The 20,377-nt window shown below is 34.4% G+C and overlaps 1 long non-coding RNA gene across 1 annotated transcript; it reads left to right on the top strand.

Annotated features, from left to right (window-relative positions):
- Positions 1-16,717: 16,717 nt before the first annotated feature.
- On the top strand, positions 16,718-17,494 carry LOC118736468. The gene is made up of 2 exons (XR_004992680.1): positions 16,718-16,886; positions 16,972-17,494. It is a non-coding gene; the product is annotated as an uncharacterized LOC118736468 (long non-coding RNA).
- Positions 17,495-20,377: the final 2,883 nt, after the last annotated feature.

Raw genomic sequence — 20,377 nt, 5'->3', positions numbered from 1 at the left:
TTTACAAGGATTTTACTTCGCGTACGTTTGAGAACTTGCTTTTATTCCTTTACAAGGATTTTATTTCGCGCGTGTACTTCAGCATTCGCTCGGGCGCCAGTTGGTGTCCTCTCTGTTGGAGGGACACTAAATAAAACGAAATACGTTGAGGCTAGGGCTATGCCCGCTTTATTGGAGGCTTGATTAAGACTTAAAAACTAAGTTTACATTTGTTCAGTTTTTATAACAAAATTTTGATTACTATTGCAAAACGTGAGTTATGTTTCGAAATATGTACCAGACGCTCGACCGGAAAAGGGTAAATATGTAATTGCGAATATAATTTGAATTATTATTGAATTTAAAGTATTACTGTTGACACAGCTATTTTTGTCAACACAATGTTATTTGCAAATATTAATAAAAAGAGAACAGTTTCCTGTTTATTAACTTATTGCATTTCACTTTAACTTGACACAGCTTATTATTGGCTTTTGGGTCAATAACTAGCGTAAGTGTCAAGTCAGCGGTTATTGGTTGAAGAATTAGCAAAGCGTGTGCTAACTTACATGAATGCGTGTCAAAATGTCAAGTTAAGTTTGGGTTAAACCCATTTTAGCGGACACAGTTTTTTTGGTTCCAGCTGTTAATAACACACTATTTTACCACGCTTTTTATGTTTAATCTTCTTATGAGAAAATCTAATTATTTCGCAAATGTTAATGGCTTCGCGCACGTGCCAATCTGGTGCCGATTCGCAGAAATGTAATAAATTGTGTGGATGGAAGCGGCGCGGGGAAGATGAAAGCAGATCAATCGTATATATGTATGTACATATGTACATTGATAATTGCATACATACTTACACTTTTTTTTGTGTGTCTTTTGGATGCATGAAAAATTTGGTAGCAGAAATAGGTAATGAAATGAAGTTTACAAATATGTGCTTTATAAATTTAGGTTTAGTAATTAATTAGATATGTAGCGAAGCTGCCACCCATCTAATGGCAACTTACACGACTTTATTAGAAAATATTTGAAAACTGAATTATTTCCATAAACATTGAAAATATTGAAAAATGTCTTGAGTTGTTTCGGCTTAGCTTGGCGAGATCTTTACTAACTGCAGGGAAAATCCGACGTTTTCAGATTTTTAGTATTATTTAAAAAAAGTTTCCAAGTCGAAAATAATTAAAAATAGAATTATTTCCATAAATATCGAAAATACGGAAAAAATTCATTCAGACTTTCGAGTTAAATTAGGGAGATCTCTAAAAAAAAAAAATTCTTTTCGCATTTTTTGTTTTTTTTTTTCTTGAAATTTTAGGTCCAAGGGTTAGTTATTTCCATAAATATCGAAAATCTGGAAAAAATGCGTACACAGTTTCGGCTTAGTTTAGCGAGAGACATAAAAAAATCACAAATGACTTTTTTTCACAAATGATTTTTTTCAGGTTGTTTTTTAAATCCAGTATCAATACAGTTTTTTACTTGAAAATATCACAAAAATTGGAAAATGTTTTATAATATTTTCGATTAATTTTAACGTTGTTTGTACAAATCACCGAAAAGAAATTATTTTCTCCCCTAAAAATCTATTTACAAAAAAATCTAACACCAATAAAGCTTTGTAAATGAAAATCTAACAAAATATTACAAAAATCGAAAAAGTGCTATATAATATAGAAATCACCGGAAAAGAGGATTTTTTTATCAAAAAATGTTTTCACAAAAACACACTTATGGCAGTTTTCTATTTGCAATCATTAAAAGAATATCACAAAAATCAAAAAATGTTATATAATATTTTCGATTTAATTGCATGTTACTTGTAGAAATAAACGAAAAAATTTAATTTTCTTACTAAAACAATTATTTTCAAAAAAAACCTAACACTTTTTATTAAATATTATTAGAGTCCGACCGACTCCAATTTTTTTTCAGGTACCGATGCCGATTAATCGGCTTATGGAGAAAGAATCGGCCGATGCCGATGCCGATTCCATAAATAATTACAAATAAATGTATTGATTCATAAAATCAGTTCATTTCACGGAGTTAAAAAAAACAAAAGAAAAGAAATAATTGAATTAATTGGCTTGTTATGCCACATTACATATACATGTATGTACATACATACATATGGATGTGTAAAAATATATGTACATATATCACATTTATGTACATTACATAAAACACTTTTTTATATGGTGCTAAGCAAAAATATTTAGGAAAATAAAATTTATTCCGTTTTGTACTAAAATACACTCTTTTGCACACAATGCATACGACACATACATACATATAGTGGTCCACAAAATAAAACAATTGCGATATTTTGACCGATTCTGTCTTTTTTATTTAATGTTTACTATTTTTTTTTTATAAAAGTCTAGCTGGTATACAACAAACACCATATAAATTGAGATTTCAAACTTTGTACAAAAATTAGAAAAATTCTGCTTATTTTCACTCAAATTTCAAACTTTTTAATCAGAATTTTGGTATGCAGTTTTGTAAACCATTTCATTCTAGTATAATGTAGCGCAAGTTTCAAGCTGCTATAAAATCCCGTTAATTTTTGGCAATTTTTTTTGCTGGCAGTGTTCTCCATAAAAATAATTTTTGTTAGCTGTCTGCACATGTTTTTTAAAATTGGCCGTCGCTTCACCTGAACATTTGAAAAGAAATTCCAAAGAATCGGCAAAGAATCGGCGAAAAAAGGCCGATGCCGATGCTTAATTTTGTGCCGATACTAGCCGATGCCGATGCGGATTAATCGGTCGCACTCTAAATATTATGTTACCAGGCTAGTCTGATCTATGTTTTTAGTGCGAATAAAACTACATTATTCCACATTTGTAGCATCTTCAGGGGCAATCCAGCTTTATTAAATCTGCCACAAACCATAAAATACAAAGGCACATTGTAATCAAAAATTAATTAATATAACATACAAACATACATATACATATATGGAATTAAAAAATATAACAACAATTTGAGGACAAAAAACTCACAATATTAAAGAACTTTGATTTAACACCTAAATACAATGCATCTTTATCATCTTTGTGGTAGCTTTGTCAATACTAAAATAATAAACATTTTTATTTGTAATCATAAACAAGAAATGTAAGCGGCCGCAATGTTGTCAGTATCTTCTTTTATGTTCATTGTCTTTTCCCTTCTTTGCATTATCCTAAGGCTTTCTAGTGTGTATCGGATTGACTCCCTTCTTTCTTTGTCAATAATCTTTGTGTTGGCGAAATCAGCTGTATGTCCACTTGTTATGATGTGTTGTGATAATGTTGTACTGCTTTTTTGTTTCCTTATATCTGCTTCATGTTCGCCTAGTCTAATACCTAAAGGCCGCTTAGTTGTCCCAATATACACTTTTTCGCATTCTTCAATTTCATTTCCCTTACATCTAATTTCATGCACTGCATTGTTTTTTTGTTGGATATCTACTGAGCACTTAGTTTTTGTGTATATAGTCGACAGAGTGTAGTTAGATTTGTAGGAAAGTGCTGTGTTTTGTGATTTTGTTATGCTGTGACCAAAATTGTCAGTTAAGTTGGGAATATATGTTACACTGTAAAATTTCTTAGTAGTTTTTGTTATGTCTGTGTTCGGTATTGTACACACTTTTTGGTTTTCTATTTGAAAATGTTCCCAAAATATCACAAAAATCATCAATATTCATATTTAATTAACAGTCCAAACGCTCGTGAGATTTAGCTTTGCTTTGTATTTTGCTTTCGCTGTTAAGTATTCCAAATATTGGTCGCTCTTAAAATGCGCTTCGCTTGCTCAGTTGGCTCGAAAAATGTGGCATTCACAGTTTTCGGTCCTTCTCTATACTTTACGTTCTCTGACACAACTCTCCAAAAATCGCTCTCATTACAGGATTTTGGAGGATGCGATCACTTTTCCCGTAACTACCTGCAAGTTCGTGTAAAAGCTTGTAAGTTCATTGAGTACTGGATCAGAGCTGACACAAGATTGTACAAAGAGAAGACGAGAGTAAGAGGAAATACCGAACAAATGAATTTAGCTTCCCATTTTGCAAACAAAAGATTTTATGTTATATGTATTCATAACTTTAACATAAACCTAGTGACAGATGAAGCAGACCACAGATTGAATTCCTAAAAGAAAAACTAAATTTAAGAATATATACAAATAGAAATGCTCAAACTACAAGCTCAAAAACAGTAATTGATGCGGTTTTTTCAAGATATTTTAACGCCCTTGAGTCACAAGTATATACAAGTGTCATATTTTATCAATCATACTGATAATTTCATTGTGTTAAAAGAATTAAAAATTAAGATGAATAAAAAAATTAAATCAGCAAAATGAATAAAATTAAGTGAAGTTAATATTTAATTTCTAACCTAACCTACATGTGTATTTATGTAACTAAATCGCCTAATAATAGGTTTACATATAAAGAGATTATCCTGATTTTCGCTCTTAGCTCCCTCATCTCTAATTAGAAAAAGAGATTAGCAATACAAAATTATACTTATAAAATAATCTCAGATTAAACCGATAACTTTATAGTGTCCAACCTAGTTTTATCGATTATACTGGCGAAGAAGAGGAGGAATGTTAAATGTGAAAAAAAACAATAATTTACGATAGCAAGGAAAAGAAGTCTGTAAAAGTATTTTTAATAAAATATTATGTTAAAATATTTTTAAAGTGACCGCGGTAGCACAGAGAAGAAGCTTAACTTTTCCTTGAGTTGTGAGAATAACAAGCATAACCAATTTGACAACTAACGAGCTTTGATTGAGATTATATTTATATATAAACGTACTTTTATGCTTTGCCGTACGCATATGTTTACACATAAAATTTCATGCGTACCTAGTACTCACGCCTTTTTTTTTGAAATGGGAAGAAGGTTAGTTTGGGAACGGGTACAACGGGTTTCACCGAGAGAATTCGTCTCGTCATCCCCAAGCTGCCCGTTGTGTCGCCCCTCCTCCTTTCTCAAACAAGGTTTGGGACCATCTATGGCAGAGTTAATAATATAGAAACTCTAAACTTGTCATTGTTTAAGAAGATTATTTATGCATAATCTAAAGTTTTAAACTCAATAAATTTCATCAATACGTATTTTTGAATCGAGTTGTGATTTTTTTATTAGTTTATTCAGTTACTCAATAGTTAGTTACAAAAAAGGCGATTTTGAAAATATAAGAATGTAGAACTTACACCTTTAAAGCGAAACTATTTAAAAATAATTTTAATAAATTTTTCTTACAAGGAATTATAATTTCCAGGTTTTCTGTAAAAAATTTTGCAATATTTAATGATAGTTCTAATTATTTTACCTAAACTTGGAGAAAAAACTGTAATAATGACATAAATTTAACTTTAAGTTTGAATAATCGTTAAACGGCTTATCAAAAAATTATTTAGAGCGTCTAATTTTCTACAAAAATATGGGTCGCATTTTTTAGTTCGATAATTCGTAGCCGAGAAAACAAATTCCAAAATTTAAAATAAGTTTTTTTTTCTATAAATAGAAACCTGCTATGCGCGACCTTTTAAACTTAATATTAAGGGTTACGCTTTTAACAGCCATCTTTCGACATCCAACTGAATCAGTCTAATACTTGTATTAACTTATTTTTCATTTCTGATGAACTTCGATTATTTATTTTAATTTCAAGTAGTGTGTCAAATGAATTGCTTAAGATTTTATTTATATAAACCCATTTATTTTCCAGCTTTTGTTTTATGGAATTTAGCTTTTATCTAGAGGGCTTTTATAAAAATCTGGATCACTTTACTCGAAAATAGTTGGCAGCACTGTTGGCGACCAAATAGGCTTATGCTTGTACGTCTTTGTATTTTTTTGTAAATTTACACCCAAAAAAAGCGTGTCTATATTTCAAGAATTAAAAAAAAAAAACGTAAGCCACTCCGTTTTGTTTTACAAATGCTTTTTTTTTAAGATAATTTTTAAAATCGGTTTAGTGCTTTGAGAAATAAGTCGTTTATGTAATATTTCGCTGCAAAAATATTTACGGAAGTGTGTAGGCCACAAAATGCAGAAAGTGTTTACCATAACGATTATAAGAAATAAAATTAAATATTGTGTATAATTATTATTGAACCATGGAACAGTTGTTTTCGTCTCCTGAGACAAAAATGGTTAGACCAAAAACTTTTTGAGCTTCTCCTAATACTTATCTGTGACTTTTTTTCTCGTCTCGCGGGACGATTATTTTACCATGGATATTATTTTCGTCTTCTCATTTTTCAAGAAAGAAATAATTTACGACTTCTCTTAATAATTATATGGGACTTTGATCGAAATGAAACTTCTTAATTGAGCTCGGAGATTTAACGCGTTAAATATTTAACGCCACGATTGTTAATGCCATCAAATCTGTATCGTTCGTTCGATTTTCAAAAATGAGGTGTCAAATTAAAGGGGTTTGCTTTTACGTGGTTTCAGTTTTTTGAAAAGGGTTGCCAGATGTTAGCAAATCACATTCCCACAATCGAGCTCACAGATATTTGCATTTAATTTCGAGAAATCGGCAGTACGTGTAACGATTCTATTAAGAGAAAACGTGGGACGTAAATCATTGTCATCTTGAAATAAACGTCAAGCGAGACTAGAAAAATAAAAGTCGCAAATAATTATTATGAAAACGCGTAAATCATTTCCTTCTTTCAATAAACGTCCCACAAGACGAAAAAAATTAAAGTCCCACGTAATTATTATAAGAATCCGTAAATGATTTCCGTCCTGAAATGAACGTCCCGCGAGACGAGGAAAATAAAAATCCCATATAATTATAATGAAAAGGCGTAAAAAATTTCCATCTGAAAATAATCGTTCCGCGAGACGAAAAAAGATATTTCTTGTAAATAATTTTTATACAAAGACGGAAAAATTTCCTCTTAAAACAAGGCGACGTTTTTGATCCCAAGTATTAGGATAATAATTGTTTTGGGTCTCTGGTTTATTAGCTGATGTCTTATGCATGGCCTGCAAGTGTGCAGTAGAGGTATACGCCGCCGATCTACGCCGCCGCCGCCGCCGTTTTTATCGTTTCTCACGCGCCGTCGCCGAGTTACGAAAATATCGGCGCGGCGGCGGCGGCGGCGGCGTTCGGCGCCTAAAGAATTTTGTAAAAAGGTTTCGTGTTGTATGCACATTGAAATACATTGTTTGAAGGAGCTAAATACTACTCGTATAAAAACACTATTTTACGAAATGAAAATTACATTTTTAAAAGGAGTTTTTTTTTGCATAATTTGGGCCACTGAACATTTCCAAAAAAAGGGTAACTCAGAAAAAACATATGTAGGTAACACGTTTTTCGATCGAAAGCTTTTATTACAGTTAAACTAGGGTCGAATACTGGTAATCTGACGATTTGTTCCGCAGTAGACAATTTTTTTTTCAATACTACAACAATACTACTTTTTTATATACTACAACAACAAGAAAGTTATAACACATCAAAAACTTTAATGCCAATATCTCAGAAAGCAGTTTTAACAGAAGCGCCCTTATTGCATCTTACTCCTCAATTATTGGAGATAAAACAAAGACTAGTTGATTTTCCTGTGTGTTTTTTTTAATATTTTAAACAGAATTTTAATAAAAAGCAAACGCTTTTTTGCTAATTTTTACATTCGTAAGTTACTTTATTCTGGGGTCCAACAGACGTATACAAGAACTAGGTGGCTGTGTGAAAATTACGTTAGTATTCCTAAGTGGTGGCCATACCCCAGGAAGGTTTTGCTCCCGCGCATCGCAATATTTTCAATTTTTTTAAGTCCCCATTTTTGGTAAAAATTACTATTATTTTGCATTACATTCTGTTCTCCTTAGAAAAATTTGGCGCTTAATAGTTAGTGTAAATTTTAACCATTTATAAGCAAATTTTTAAACAGTGGGTCAAAAAGGCCCGTTCTGGTGGGAGTTGATGGGTTAAACTTTTGGAAAAAAGTAGGCCAACCTTATTTTCAATATACATATAACCCGCAAAAAATCGTAAGCACTCCGTAACTTAACATAACGGTTGATACGCTTATTGCAAAAATTTATTGATAGCGACATAAATTACCCCAATACCTTAACCTATTAATTTTTTTATTTTTTAAATTGAAATAGTACATACGGATTTGTAGAGTACATAGAGATGTATGTACATATTAGGAATGCCAATCCCGGGATCGCGGTGTTTTTGACGTCCCGGAAATCCCGGATTTGCTTGCATTAATCCGGGGATCCCGAAAATTTTGAAATATCGAATTGATAGTAAGAATTTGTTTATGAATTTTGAAGTATGATTTTTGCAAAATGCCGTTTTGACTGTAATTAACAAAAAGCTTGAAACTGTATTTTTAAATTACAGTCTGAGCCTTTTTTGAAGGAGATTTCAATGAATTTACTCATAGCGTCGCTAATGTAAACGAAACAGAGAGTTTTAAGGAAAAGTTAGATAATTTTTTAGACCAATCTACTCAAAACTTCCTCAAATCGAAAAACTTAAAATTTGACGGACGTGCTGGTAAAAGAAGTTCAAATATTTTGTAATGGAGGAGATAGGGGTCATTATCTTCAAATGGATTATGTCTACCTTTTGACAGTTCAGCCTAAAAGTGTTGATGCCGAAATATGTTTATCATCAGTAGGTTTTGTATGTAAAAACTGCAGGTCAAGCTTAGAAGACTCCGCTTTGAATGCTTTGCTGCTCTTACGCAAAATATTTTAAGTGCTGTAATAACAACACCGGTAAAAAAGGGGTTTGTGTTTTTAACCAAACCCAACTACCAACATGTATTTCGACCCGCTGAATCCGATTCTTAGATCCGTTTGACTCGTACACCCTCAAAATTTCTAGTAAATTACGAAAAAAATGGCTAAAAATTCTCCATTCGCCATTTCTTTATAGAGTAGAATAAACATATTTAGAGAAATTGTTTTTGTATATTTTTGTTTTATGTTTTTTTATTAATCGTCACCTTTAAAAGTACCTGGTATTTACATTATTATTGGTGATGTATACGTTCCTCAATCACAAGGTGTTTTAAATACAATTAAAAAAATGTTTTACTTTAAAATTTGTCTGATTTAATAAATATCGCTAGCGTAGAGTGCAAAGTTGCTAAGTCCTAATTTAAAAATTGTACAGGAAACGAAAAAACTTCGTATAGCCATTTTCTTCAAGTATTTCGCAAAACTTGGAATACAACATTTTGCCTGTTTAAAGCAAAGCAAAACTCCATACGAATCGGAGGGATTCGATATTTATTAAAAGATTTCGAACTTTTTTGGCCTTATCGAATTTTCGGAGCTTTTTTTGACCTTAGCAAATTTTCCTTTCATTAAATATAAACGAGAAAACATAAAACAAGGACTTTTACCCTTTTCGAAACGATGCAATTTTTATTTATCTAGCCTCCTATAACAAAATATAATTTTTCATTAGAAGTGAAGTTAGCAACTTTTCACTCTAAGCTAGCGATATATGAGTTTTACAATCAGTTTATCGTAAATTTTAAATAGTTTTATTTAATGGTATGTTTAAATGCTTTCAGATATTGAATTTTTACTCATATTCATAAAATTTATGACTCAATTTGAATCCCGGGATAAATCCCGGGATCCCGGGATTACCTAAAAAATATCCCGAAATCCCGTGATCCCAATTTTCCAGAAATTTTGGCATCCCTAGTACATATATTAGGGTGTCCATCAAAAATCGATTTTTTGTACGTTAGTACTACATATTTTCAAATTGTGGAAATTATCGATGGTCAAAAATTTAAAAAATTCTTTGAAATCCAAGCAAAAATAGTCATTCAAAAACTCATGAATCTAGAAAATCGTATTTTCTGACCTAAATCGGCAGGTCGCGACCTCTGAATGGCCTTTAAAAAACCTATAAAAATAGGTAATAATATTTCTCATAAAAACGAATAAAATTAGGGGGTAGGGTCTTGAAATTTTCAAAAAAAGCATTTTCGATGGGAAACCTAATGTATATACTATGTAGAATTTCTTCTGTTCGCCCATCCATCAGCAGCAGTCACTCAACATTTGAATTCAAGTAGAAGTAACGTAGTTTAAATTTAAAACTAATTCAATGAATGAATTAACTTGAATTATAATCTGATGACATGATAAGATTGGAAGCCTCATGGCTCTTTGGAATCTACCTTATGGGCGGTAGCGCCGGCGTTTCCAGGCGCGCCGGCGTCGCCGCCGCCGCCGATTGTTTTTGAAGTTGACCACGCCGCCGTCGCAAAGACTGTCGGCGTAAACCTCTAGTGTGCAAAAGTCGAGTCGTCATGCATTCCTTTGGGCATGACAAAACGATTACTCTAATTTGATTAGGCACGTAATGTGGGGAGTGCCTTAGATTTCCATTTTAAGAAATACGTGTTTGTTAATTGACTTGGTACAGCATGTGCAAATATATTGTCGCAAAGAACAACTGAAAAAAAATGTTTGTTTATTACGGGTTTATACGGGTTAACCGAAAATACTGGTCAGGAAATTCTTTCGGTGATATTCAGGGTTGTTCTGGAAACCAAGAGAGAACTGCTTTTCTGTCAGGATTCCCAATCGATTCTGATTTAAAATGGTGTCGCATAATCTGATTGGATTTCGCTTTTTCGAAGATAAACAAAACCCATGTTCGAATCAGCTGTTCAGTTAAGTTGGATGAAAAAATTGTGTTTACTTGTGCAAATAAAAGGAAATTGGGATTTTTTTCTGTTCAAATATATCAATATCTGATAAGTGTTACAAATTAGTTTCGCTGTGGCCGTGCATTTGTTAGAGAGAATAAACCGCGATGAAAAAGTGAAACGCAAAATTTTAATCTTTTTTATCTTATTTTCAGATTCAATAGCCAGTTCCGTTTAAATAAAGATGCATTTCGTATGATTATGGGCGTTGTAGAACCGCATTTGCTTCAGAGTATCCTGCCTCCCGTGCTTCAGCTGGCAACAACGCTGCGTTTTCTAGCTGAAGGCTCTTACCAGAGAGCAGTAGGAAATGATTTCAACGTCAGCTTAGGGAGAAGTACGGTGTCGAAAGTGCTAGCATATATTTTGAATATTCTTGAGTGTACAATTTGCCAGGAATGGATTCAAATTGCAATGGATGAACGTGAAAAGCATCAATGTAAGCAGAATTTTTATGAAAAGTACTAAATTCCAGGTATTACTGCATTGACGGCACTCATTATACCTTTCATGAGCATGAAATGGTATTATAACTTTGGTCCGATGTTTGTATGTACCAGAATAAAAAGAGATAAAACCATTAAAATTTATACTTATATGACCAGAACGTCGAGCTGAGTCGATTTAGCCATGTCCGTCTGTCTGTCTGTCTATCTGTCTGTCTGTCTGTCTGTCCGTCTGTTTGTATGCAATCTAGTCACTCGAGATATCCGGATCAAATTTGGTAGGTGCGTGTATTTTTATAATGTATTAATCATTTGTCGGAACCGGAAGAATCGGACCACTATAACATATAGCTCCCATACAACTGATTGTTCAGATATGAGACTTGTCGCTATAACTCGTCCATTCATGTAGCTAGGACCATGAAATTTCGCGCTGTTTTCACTCATTAGCAACAGAAGACTTACAGTGAAAATAGCAAAGATCGGGTCACTATAACCTGCAGCCCCCATACAACTGATTGTTCAGATAAGGGGTCTTTTATCATAACTCCTCCATTTATGCAGCTAGGAACATGAAATTTCGCACCATTTTCACTCATTATTAACAGAATACTTACCATGAAAATAACAAGGATCGGGTGACTATAACATATATCTTCCATACATCTGAAACCGATAAATTTCGTAAGATATTTTATAAATAATAATACAAAGTCTACTGAGAAAATCGTCAAAATCTACGCTGTATAAGCTTTATCTCCTATACCACTGATTGTTCAGATACCAGTTTTTGCGATATATCTCCTTTATGTAGTAAACTAAACCCAATAAATTGTGTTACCGGTTGTTTACATAACCTTCACATAGCAGTGAAAATCATTTAGATTGGTGCCATATAAGGTATATCTTCCATGCCTCTGATTGTTTAGATGCGATTTTTTATATAAGTATGTAGCTCCTCTATCGATGTATGCAGATGTATTCAAAAGCAGTAATCTGTCAAAGTAAAATTTGCAGATGTTCATGAAAGGTATGAAGCCTTCGGCATAGCCGAAGACAGCGCTGCTCTTACTTGTTTTAAAATAATAAAGCCTCATCTTGACGAACATTTGTACTACAACAGAAAAGTATATTTCAGCATGAATCCAATGCTAGTAAGTAGAATGAGATACTTAATTTAACCCATTTGATTTAAGTCACTCAATTTAAAATTTGTGATCATAATATGCAGATACGGGCGGTTGATTCCCGGTATCCTGGGGCAAGCCACGACTCCTTTGTTTGGAACATTAGCAGAGCCCGACAATATACTCTAAATAGTATCGAACAGGCGATCGCACCTATCGGTTGTTAGGGGACTGTGGATATGACATTGAACCATTTTTGCTGACACCATATCGAAATCCACAGTTCAATTCGCAGCAGTACAAATTTAATCTGGCACATTCAGCTGCTCGTAATATTGTAGAACGTACCATAGGAGTGTTAAAAGAAAAGTCGATTTCATTGCCTTCCTGGAACTTTGCACTACAGCCCAGAAAAAGTAGTCAAAGTAACAAACGTGTGCTGTGCACTTCACAGTATTTGTAAACGTTATAAAATTGCGCATAATGAAGATGATAACATTACCCAAGCAAGTGAGGCAGATGACGACATATGTTATGATAGAGAAACATTGCAGATCAACACAACAGAAGGCGAAAGAAGAAGGGGCGAGATATCAAACACTCTGTAAAATGTTGCAATGGATAACTGGTGTGCACCAAATAAAAAAGTTTTAAATCACATGTCTGCGTTACGGACGTACAAATGTATGTATTTATTTTCTATTTAAAATTAATTTCGTTATTCCGTATTCACTAACTCGTTCACACTTTGATATTAAAAATCCACTATTCTATCACTAAATAATGCTGGGCACATCAACACAGTCTCATTTTGTCGTGGCAATCAATGTTGCCAAACATGGGCTTTTCCTACCAAAACTGGTAGGTTTTTTCCCATTTGGTAGGTTGGTAGGATAGATTGGATTTTGGTAGGTTCCGCGACAATAATAGTTATTTGCGAAAAATATAAAAACTTTGTTTACACGAATATTTCACCGGTGAAGCCCACCATTGTCCACCTGACAGAGACTTTATTGTAAGACTTGAAGAATATCACCAAAACTAACCTATTGATCTTTCAATATGGTAGTAAGACCCGTTGTCACATATGCGGCACCGGCCTGGTGACCAAAAGCTACGCAAGTAAAGGAGGTTTTCACCTTTAGCAAGCTATACCGACTGGTCCGCGTGGCCATTACAGGAGCTATGGGCACCTGTCCAATGGATGCCATTGGTGTCACTACAGGCGTTTTTCTTTTGTCTATCCGGTTTGAAAGAGGCCTGCAGGAGCGCCCTACGACTGCCTAGTATGATCAGCAAGAAAATTTGGGATCTTCGAGGTCATTTGGAGGTTCTAAAGCCATTGCTGGATAATCCCGAGTTATCTTTCTATAAACCCTACAAGATCAGAATTCCTGGAAGGGACTACCGACGGATCAAAGATGAATGAAGAGAGTACTGGGGCAGGCCTCTTTGGACCAAAATTCCAGAAAGTCTGCCAATTTACGCATACCCAACTATATTCCAGGCGAAAGTCTTCGCAATCGTGGTCTGTGTAGAAGGACAAATGGGGCAAAATTGAATATTATGTCGGATATTCACGCAGGTTAAACGCTTTAGACTCTTTTAAAACGGCATCAGGCTTGTGGATAGCTGTAAAACTCTTTTGAATCACTTGGAAGCCAACTATAACGTAACGCTGTGTGGGGTTCCGGGACATGAAGGGTTTAAGGCAACGAAAGCTGACTGTCTCGCAAAGCGTGGAGCCCAAACGCACTTGCATGGTCCCTAGCCTTTAGTGAGCTGGTGGAGGAAACTCCAGAGCATATTCTATGTGACTGCCCCCGTATCATAAATACCAGATTGATACACTTTGGGGAAGGATTGTCTTCATCCAAAATTTTATTTTAACATGGCACCCTCCAAATTGCCTAACTTTTGAAAGAGAATAAGGTTGGTAATAAGGTAATAATAATAATATAGTCGATGTTTTTGCAAAACCGCCCATCGCCCAATTGCAAAACCGCCTATCTTACGGCACTCAAATTTTACAGGAGAGCGAAAAAACAGTTTATTCTTTGAAGGCATTGCCTTGTTAGGCGATATCTTCTCTAGCTATTATTTTACAAATCTGGTGTTTTAATAACGGTTTAATGATTTTTATGCAGAAATTTCGATGCCTTGTCATTAAAAAAATATTAAAAACCTAAATAAAATTTTGGTAGGTTTTGGTTGATTTTGGTAGGAAGTTTTGGTAGGAAAAAAAATTTGTCTGTGGCAACACTGGTGGCAATAGTGCGTCGCGCTCAGTTATGGTTGCCACGTTTTTATAAATGTACTAAAACTGGTATATTTCGTGCATGTGTCTTTTGTCCTATTTTGCTTATACCTATAGTGAAATAATGAATCGTGGAAGTTTTTAGCAACTAATACTATTAGTTTATAGAAACTTTTCCATACGAAAAATTTAATACTTGTAAAATTTTAAAAAATTTAAATATGTTTAACTCATTTGTTTAATACCTGGACACAATTTTATTGGAATCTAATCTTTAAAATGCTGGCTGGCCAGATGATTTTGGTGTTTATATTTTATTATTTTCATATAAATAGGAATTTAGTGCTATAAATAGAATAAAACTTATAAATATTATTCATTAAGTATTTTTGGGTATTAACCAGCATTTAAATCTCTTGTCGATTTCTTTACATAGAAACAAATTATTCTAAAATATGGCATGCAATTTGTGCACTTTTTTATAAAAATCATGGAACTTATTACAAAATTATTGAACGTTGGTCAGCAAGCAGCGCATTTTATATTTTGTTTAAATTGACACGGCATGAAAAATACAGTTTGCTTATATTAAAAATAAGTAGGCATAACCGCATAACGGTCACACTATTTTGTGTTTGAATCGTCGCAAATGCATGCAAACAGCAATCTAAGAAAAACACAAAACTTTTTCCTTTGGGTATTTTTTGTAAATTTTCTACACAAAATGTGGCAAGTGCGAGCTAAAAATACGAAAAAAAAACAACCCACAGCCGAGCATAATGTTAGCTTGGTGAAATCTGCAAGAAGACTGAAACGAAATTCGCTGCTTTGCTTCTGTGTACGTATACGAACTGTGCCGCTGGCGTTGCTCACGAGCAAAAATTGCTAAGCTGTGCACTAAACCCATACACTTAGTTTGGAGTAAATTTCTTTATACATATTTAGTCTGTTCCTTTGAACTTTGGACTAAAACCTGTGGAACTGTCAAACAGGAGTGCATAGGAACGCAAAAAGCACTATTTCCTGTAAAAACGTCATTCGGTTTGTTTACATGTCATTTGTACAACACAGATTTAGCTGAAATATCACTAAATAATTATTAAAATCTATACATATTCAAACATTTCGTTGTTTACTTCCATTTTTTTTACAAATATAAGGTACTTTGCTTTCACCGCTGCTTGTTTTTGCTTGCACATGCAAATCAGCTGAACGTTTGACAATTTTCATGAACTTACAGGAAAAAAAACTCCGGACTAAATCCTGTAACTTCTGACTAGGAACAGTTGCTCAGTTACTCTCTCAAATGTGTTCCCACTTACAGGTTTTATGTCAATAGGAACGACTTCCTGTAAGTTCTGACTAAATCCTGTAAACCGAACTGCTATTGGAACAGACTAATTATGCACGGTGCACAAGGGCGTATGGTGCAGTGCCATATTAGGTCCATTCAATAACTTTTCCAGTAAGTACTTACAGCGAGAGCGTAAAAGAAAAATAGAGAGTAAAATTGAGAGCAAGACAAAATTTTCAGAAAAAGTTATTGAACGCAAAACTAGTAAAAACTTGCAACTTAAGCCATTTTGACGTTTTCTGACGGTTAAATTTTGGCGCCCAATTTTCTTTTAAATTGGGAATAGTTCCCATCGTCATAAAAATAAAAAAATATACAATATATATACATTTCACTAATTATGTTTCATCAAATCATCCTCTTAAACAGTTTGTTTACATTTGAATTTGAAACATAACCTTACTATTTGACTCCTGCAAATTCCTGCTAGTAAAATTTTTACTTGCAAGAATTTGCAGCTCTCTCGGGTTGTTACGCTCTCGAATTCGCTCCCTCTTGCAAATATTTTGGGTTATTGAATGCATTCCCAGTAAAAACTTGCAAGTACTAGCAACAATTCGTAACAATTTTTTGATATTGAATGGACCTATTGTCGACAAATAATGCCAACTGAACGCATTCTCACTAATACTGTGTGCTCAAAAAATCGAGTAAGCCCAACAGCTTTGATGGCAACAAGACTGAAAGAAACGCTTGTAGAGAAGCTAGTGCAGTTTATCTGTGGACGGATTCAAGTTGTTACGCTCGCAAAAGCGCTTGACGCAGACAACGTGTCCGCACCGCTTATTAGTAATAGCGATTACAACATATTACGAACGCAGTTTGCGTACATGTCAAAAAGCTCGCTGTTGAGAGATCGCACAAAATGTACCTGTCAGCCGTGGTCAGCTAACTTCATGCGAATGAAAAATTCTTTCCTTTTTGACGAAGTCAGCGGAGGATAAGGTTCTGATTCGGAAAACGCCCAGCAAACAAGAAACAGAGTAAGCAAACACATACAGTGGACGAGACACTAAAGTAAGCCAGTGCCGGTTAATTCTGCACAAGTCTATTTTTGTTTGGTTGTAGAGTTGGCGAAGGGAAGCTGCGCGGCCTCAGTGGTACATTTGACAGCGGTGGAATGCGTCGCATCTTGGTGATATTCCATCGAAGCCAGGTTTCCAGAAAATTGGATGTTCTACACGTATGTATTGTGGATGTCGATGCAATTGAAATCTAGAGCAGTTCCCATACTCGTAGCGGGTGCATCCGCCAGATTCCTGTATATTCATATAAGCGAAGTAAAAGACAGCACGTGTGTGTGTATAACCCCTCTCAAGGTTAGAGGCCTGCGTAAGCCAATTGCATTTAAGCAAGTTCATGCAGTATAAATTAGTATTTTTTATGAATTTGGTATAATAATTTTATAAGGGTTGCAATCAAGGGGAATTTGCGAATTCTATGCCACTACTGGACTTTATGAATTTGAAGCGTTATGACAAGGTTTAACGAAATTAATGAATTCATCACACACGATTTTTAAGGCAATTTATATTCACTCAAAGAAACAAAAAATACATAGTTTTGTACATAGACTTACATGCAAAGTAAACATTTTCTTTCTGTTGTAAATTAGTATGCCTAGGAAAGGCTTGCGTAGTAGTAGGAAGAAGCAAATGGAGGGCAAGAATAAAAATTCGAACGCGTTTGCGGAGAGGGACAGTAACGTTCTTATTGTTGAGCAGAATAACGCTGAAATGGTGGGGGATGCGACAGGTAATAGTAGCAAAGTGACTGCCGAAACGGCACGCACCGGTCAGCGATACATTCCACTGGGCGAGATTCCGTCACCGGAAGTAACTGCATTAGACAAAATAAGAGGAGAATTGTTACAGAAGTTTGAAGCTATGTTTTTCCAATATCAGATAGACATTAATCCAACAACCACGGAGGCTATTCATGCGGCTATGTCTAAGGTCCGTAGAGACGTACGTAGCCTGGGGGATAGACTTTCCGCGGTAGAGGAATACCGAAGCAATGAGAAGTTGAATGAAGAATCGAGGTCGGGTGAGCTAGCACGGTCACGAAGTGTGCACGGCGAGTATAGGGAACGTAGCCCAGTGGCTGGTGAAAGGTTACAAGCCCGTCGGCAATTGTTCACAGATTCACCTAGCGATAACAACGATGTTACAAGAACTTGTACTGTTGGTACATGCTAAAATAACTCACGTTTCCTTCTACTTAGTAATAGGCCATTTGAAGTGCACTTTCGTTCCATCTCCCTCACTTCCGGTTTCCGATTTTTTTTTTTTTGCTTGTTCAAACATTGCCATCCTGTGTTGAACATTAAACACAGCTACCAAAGTTCCCTTCAAGCAATTCTTTGATCATATGATCTTGTTTATCGAATTATCGATAAAACGATGAAGCTCATGTTTGGCTTCGAAGCAACTTCCGCAAAACTTATTCGTTCTTTTCTTTCGGAACCTTGGAGCGGAGAACACCCAGATTTATAAAAAAATAAAAATCTAAAGTGAATGAATTTTTTTTTGTGAAAAACGTGCTGGCGTATACACCAACAAGAAGGAAGAAACCCCTAGCTGGTAAGAAATAATAACAATTATTTTGTGTCAGTGAAAAAGTCTAGAGATTTGGTCAAAAAAGTGATAGCCCCTAATTTCCTCTAGGCGTTGCGACTGTGACACAAAGAAAGTTGTGATATCCTGAATCTAGGACTACTCGGATCCACTTTCGAGCAACAATCAACCTACATCAGCCGATCTGCGGGAAATTAGTGTCGTCATAATACCAGCAGGCTAAAGCAAGACTCCAGCATCTTTACCTAATTACAAATTTTGTATATTCATACATAAGCCGGAATTCCACTTTGTGCACTTATAGGCAGGCACACGCTGTTCTAGGTCGCTATGTGATAGACAGCGATAAGTCAGGTTTAAATCATAAAAAAAAGGGACCAATCGGCCCTAACATTACAATTTTTTTAAAGCTTCCGTTTCGGTCTCTTGTGACAGCGATTTTCTAGCCACCCCGGCTTAACCTAATAAAACGAAAGCTAAGAATTTTATGCCATGAACCTATAATGGAAAAAAAATAGTTAAATGAATTAAGACATTAACAATTATGTACTTACCTTTTAAATACTTACCTTTATACTTACCTTAAATCCTTATATTACAAAGTTAATATTTTTTTTAAATAGTGAATTAACTACATAGATTTCAACCACATGCTTTTAGTTCCAACTTAGGTTCTTTCTACTTACCTCTTATATTTACGTTCGTTTTGCATACTTTAGAAAGCTGTACACCCTTATGTATGTACATAATCGTGTTAGCTATTAACGAAGATCATATTCATAGGTACCATGTGGTGAGTCCACATGGTCACCTAACCTAACTCAACAAGAGGATTTCAGTTTAAATTTGCTCATACATATGTATATTTCTTAATATGCGCTCTTCAATATTAATGAAGTTTAAGAGAAGGTAACATATGTATGTATATAAATGCCCAGTTTGTTTTTCCTTTTTAATTTTTGCTTTATTAACATTGTTTTTTTTGTGAGAGCATGTTAAAACTCTAGCAGTTTTGTCGACTTTCGCTCTCGCAAATATACAGTATGCGACCAAACAATAGAGCAACCTTCTCTGGCCAGATGATTTCCGATTAAATTTAATTTTTGTTTATATTATTTTTTTTCACTTATAATTTTTTTTCATAAACGAGTTTATGAACTGACACTGAAATAAGAACCTGCAAAGGCAAAATAATTCTTCTGCAGTATCAACAACAAAGCAAGGAGGCCTCTTCGCTTCGTGGGATTGCGATCAAAGTGAGTTAACGTTGTTTTTATGTTATTATACGTTTTTTCAACTTCTTTTTTTCATATACATATATATTATAATCTGTGTATATGTATGTACATATGAACGCAGGTGTATAAAAAGTTTCTCCTGCTTAATGCTTATGTACGTACATAGGTGTATACAGATATATATCACGGATTGATTATTTTTTTTTCACTTTACTTTTGATTATTTCAAAGTTTATATGTAAGTGCATATGTATGCAAATAAATGTATAAGGAGCACAAGCCATACTGTCTTTTGCTTCCGTTTTACAACCGCATGTACAATTCTATATACCTATGTTAATATATAGATTTTGGCAATCTGATTCTTTTTTCTGGTTGCTTTTTATTTGCATATACAGTTGTCCACAAAATAATAGGAGTGCGATATTTTGACCAGTTTTGGCTATTTGCCTTTTGTTTATTTAATGTTTATTATTTTTTTATAAAAGCCTAGCTGGCTATAGCAGATACCCGTTCACGCGCTGCTGGGTATAGGATCCTTAGGACGATTGCAGGGGGTTTTAATTACAGGTTGAGGTTGGTTGATAGTTTCCTTTGAACAGCTAGTGTGCAAACTACAATATTATCTTGTAGGGACTTTAGGCTAGGGAGAAGGCGGCT

This window comes from Rhagoletis pomonella, unplaced genomic scaffold, assembly GCF_013731165.1.
Source record: "Rhagoletis pomonella isolate Grant_MI unplaced genomic scaffold, Rhpom_1.0 Rhpom_scaffold_00003, whole genome shotgun sequence".
Taxonomy (NCBI): Eukaryota; Metazoa; Arthropoda; class Insecta; order Diptera; family Tephritidae; genus Rhagoletis; species Rhagoletis pomonella.
This window is presented reverse-complemented; position numbering and strand designations above follow the sequence as displayed.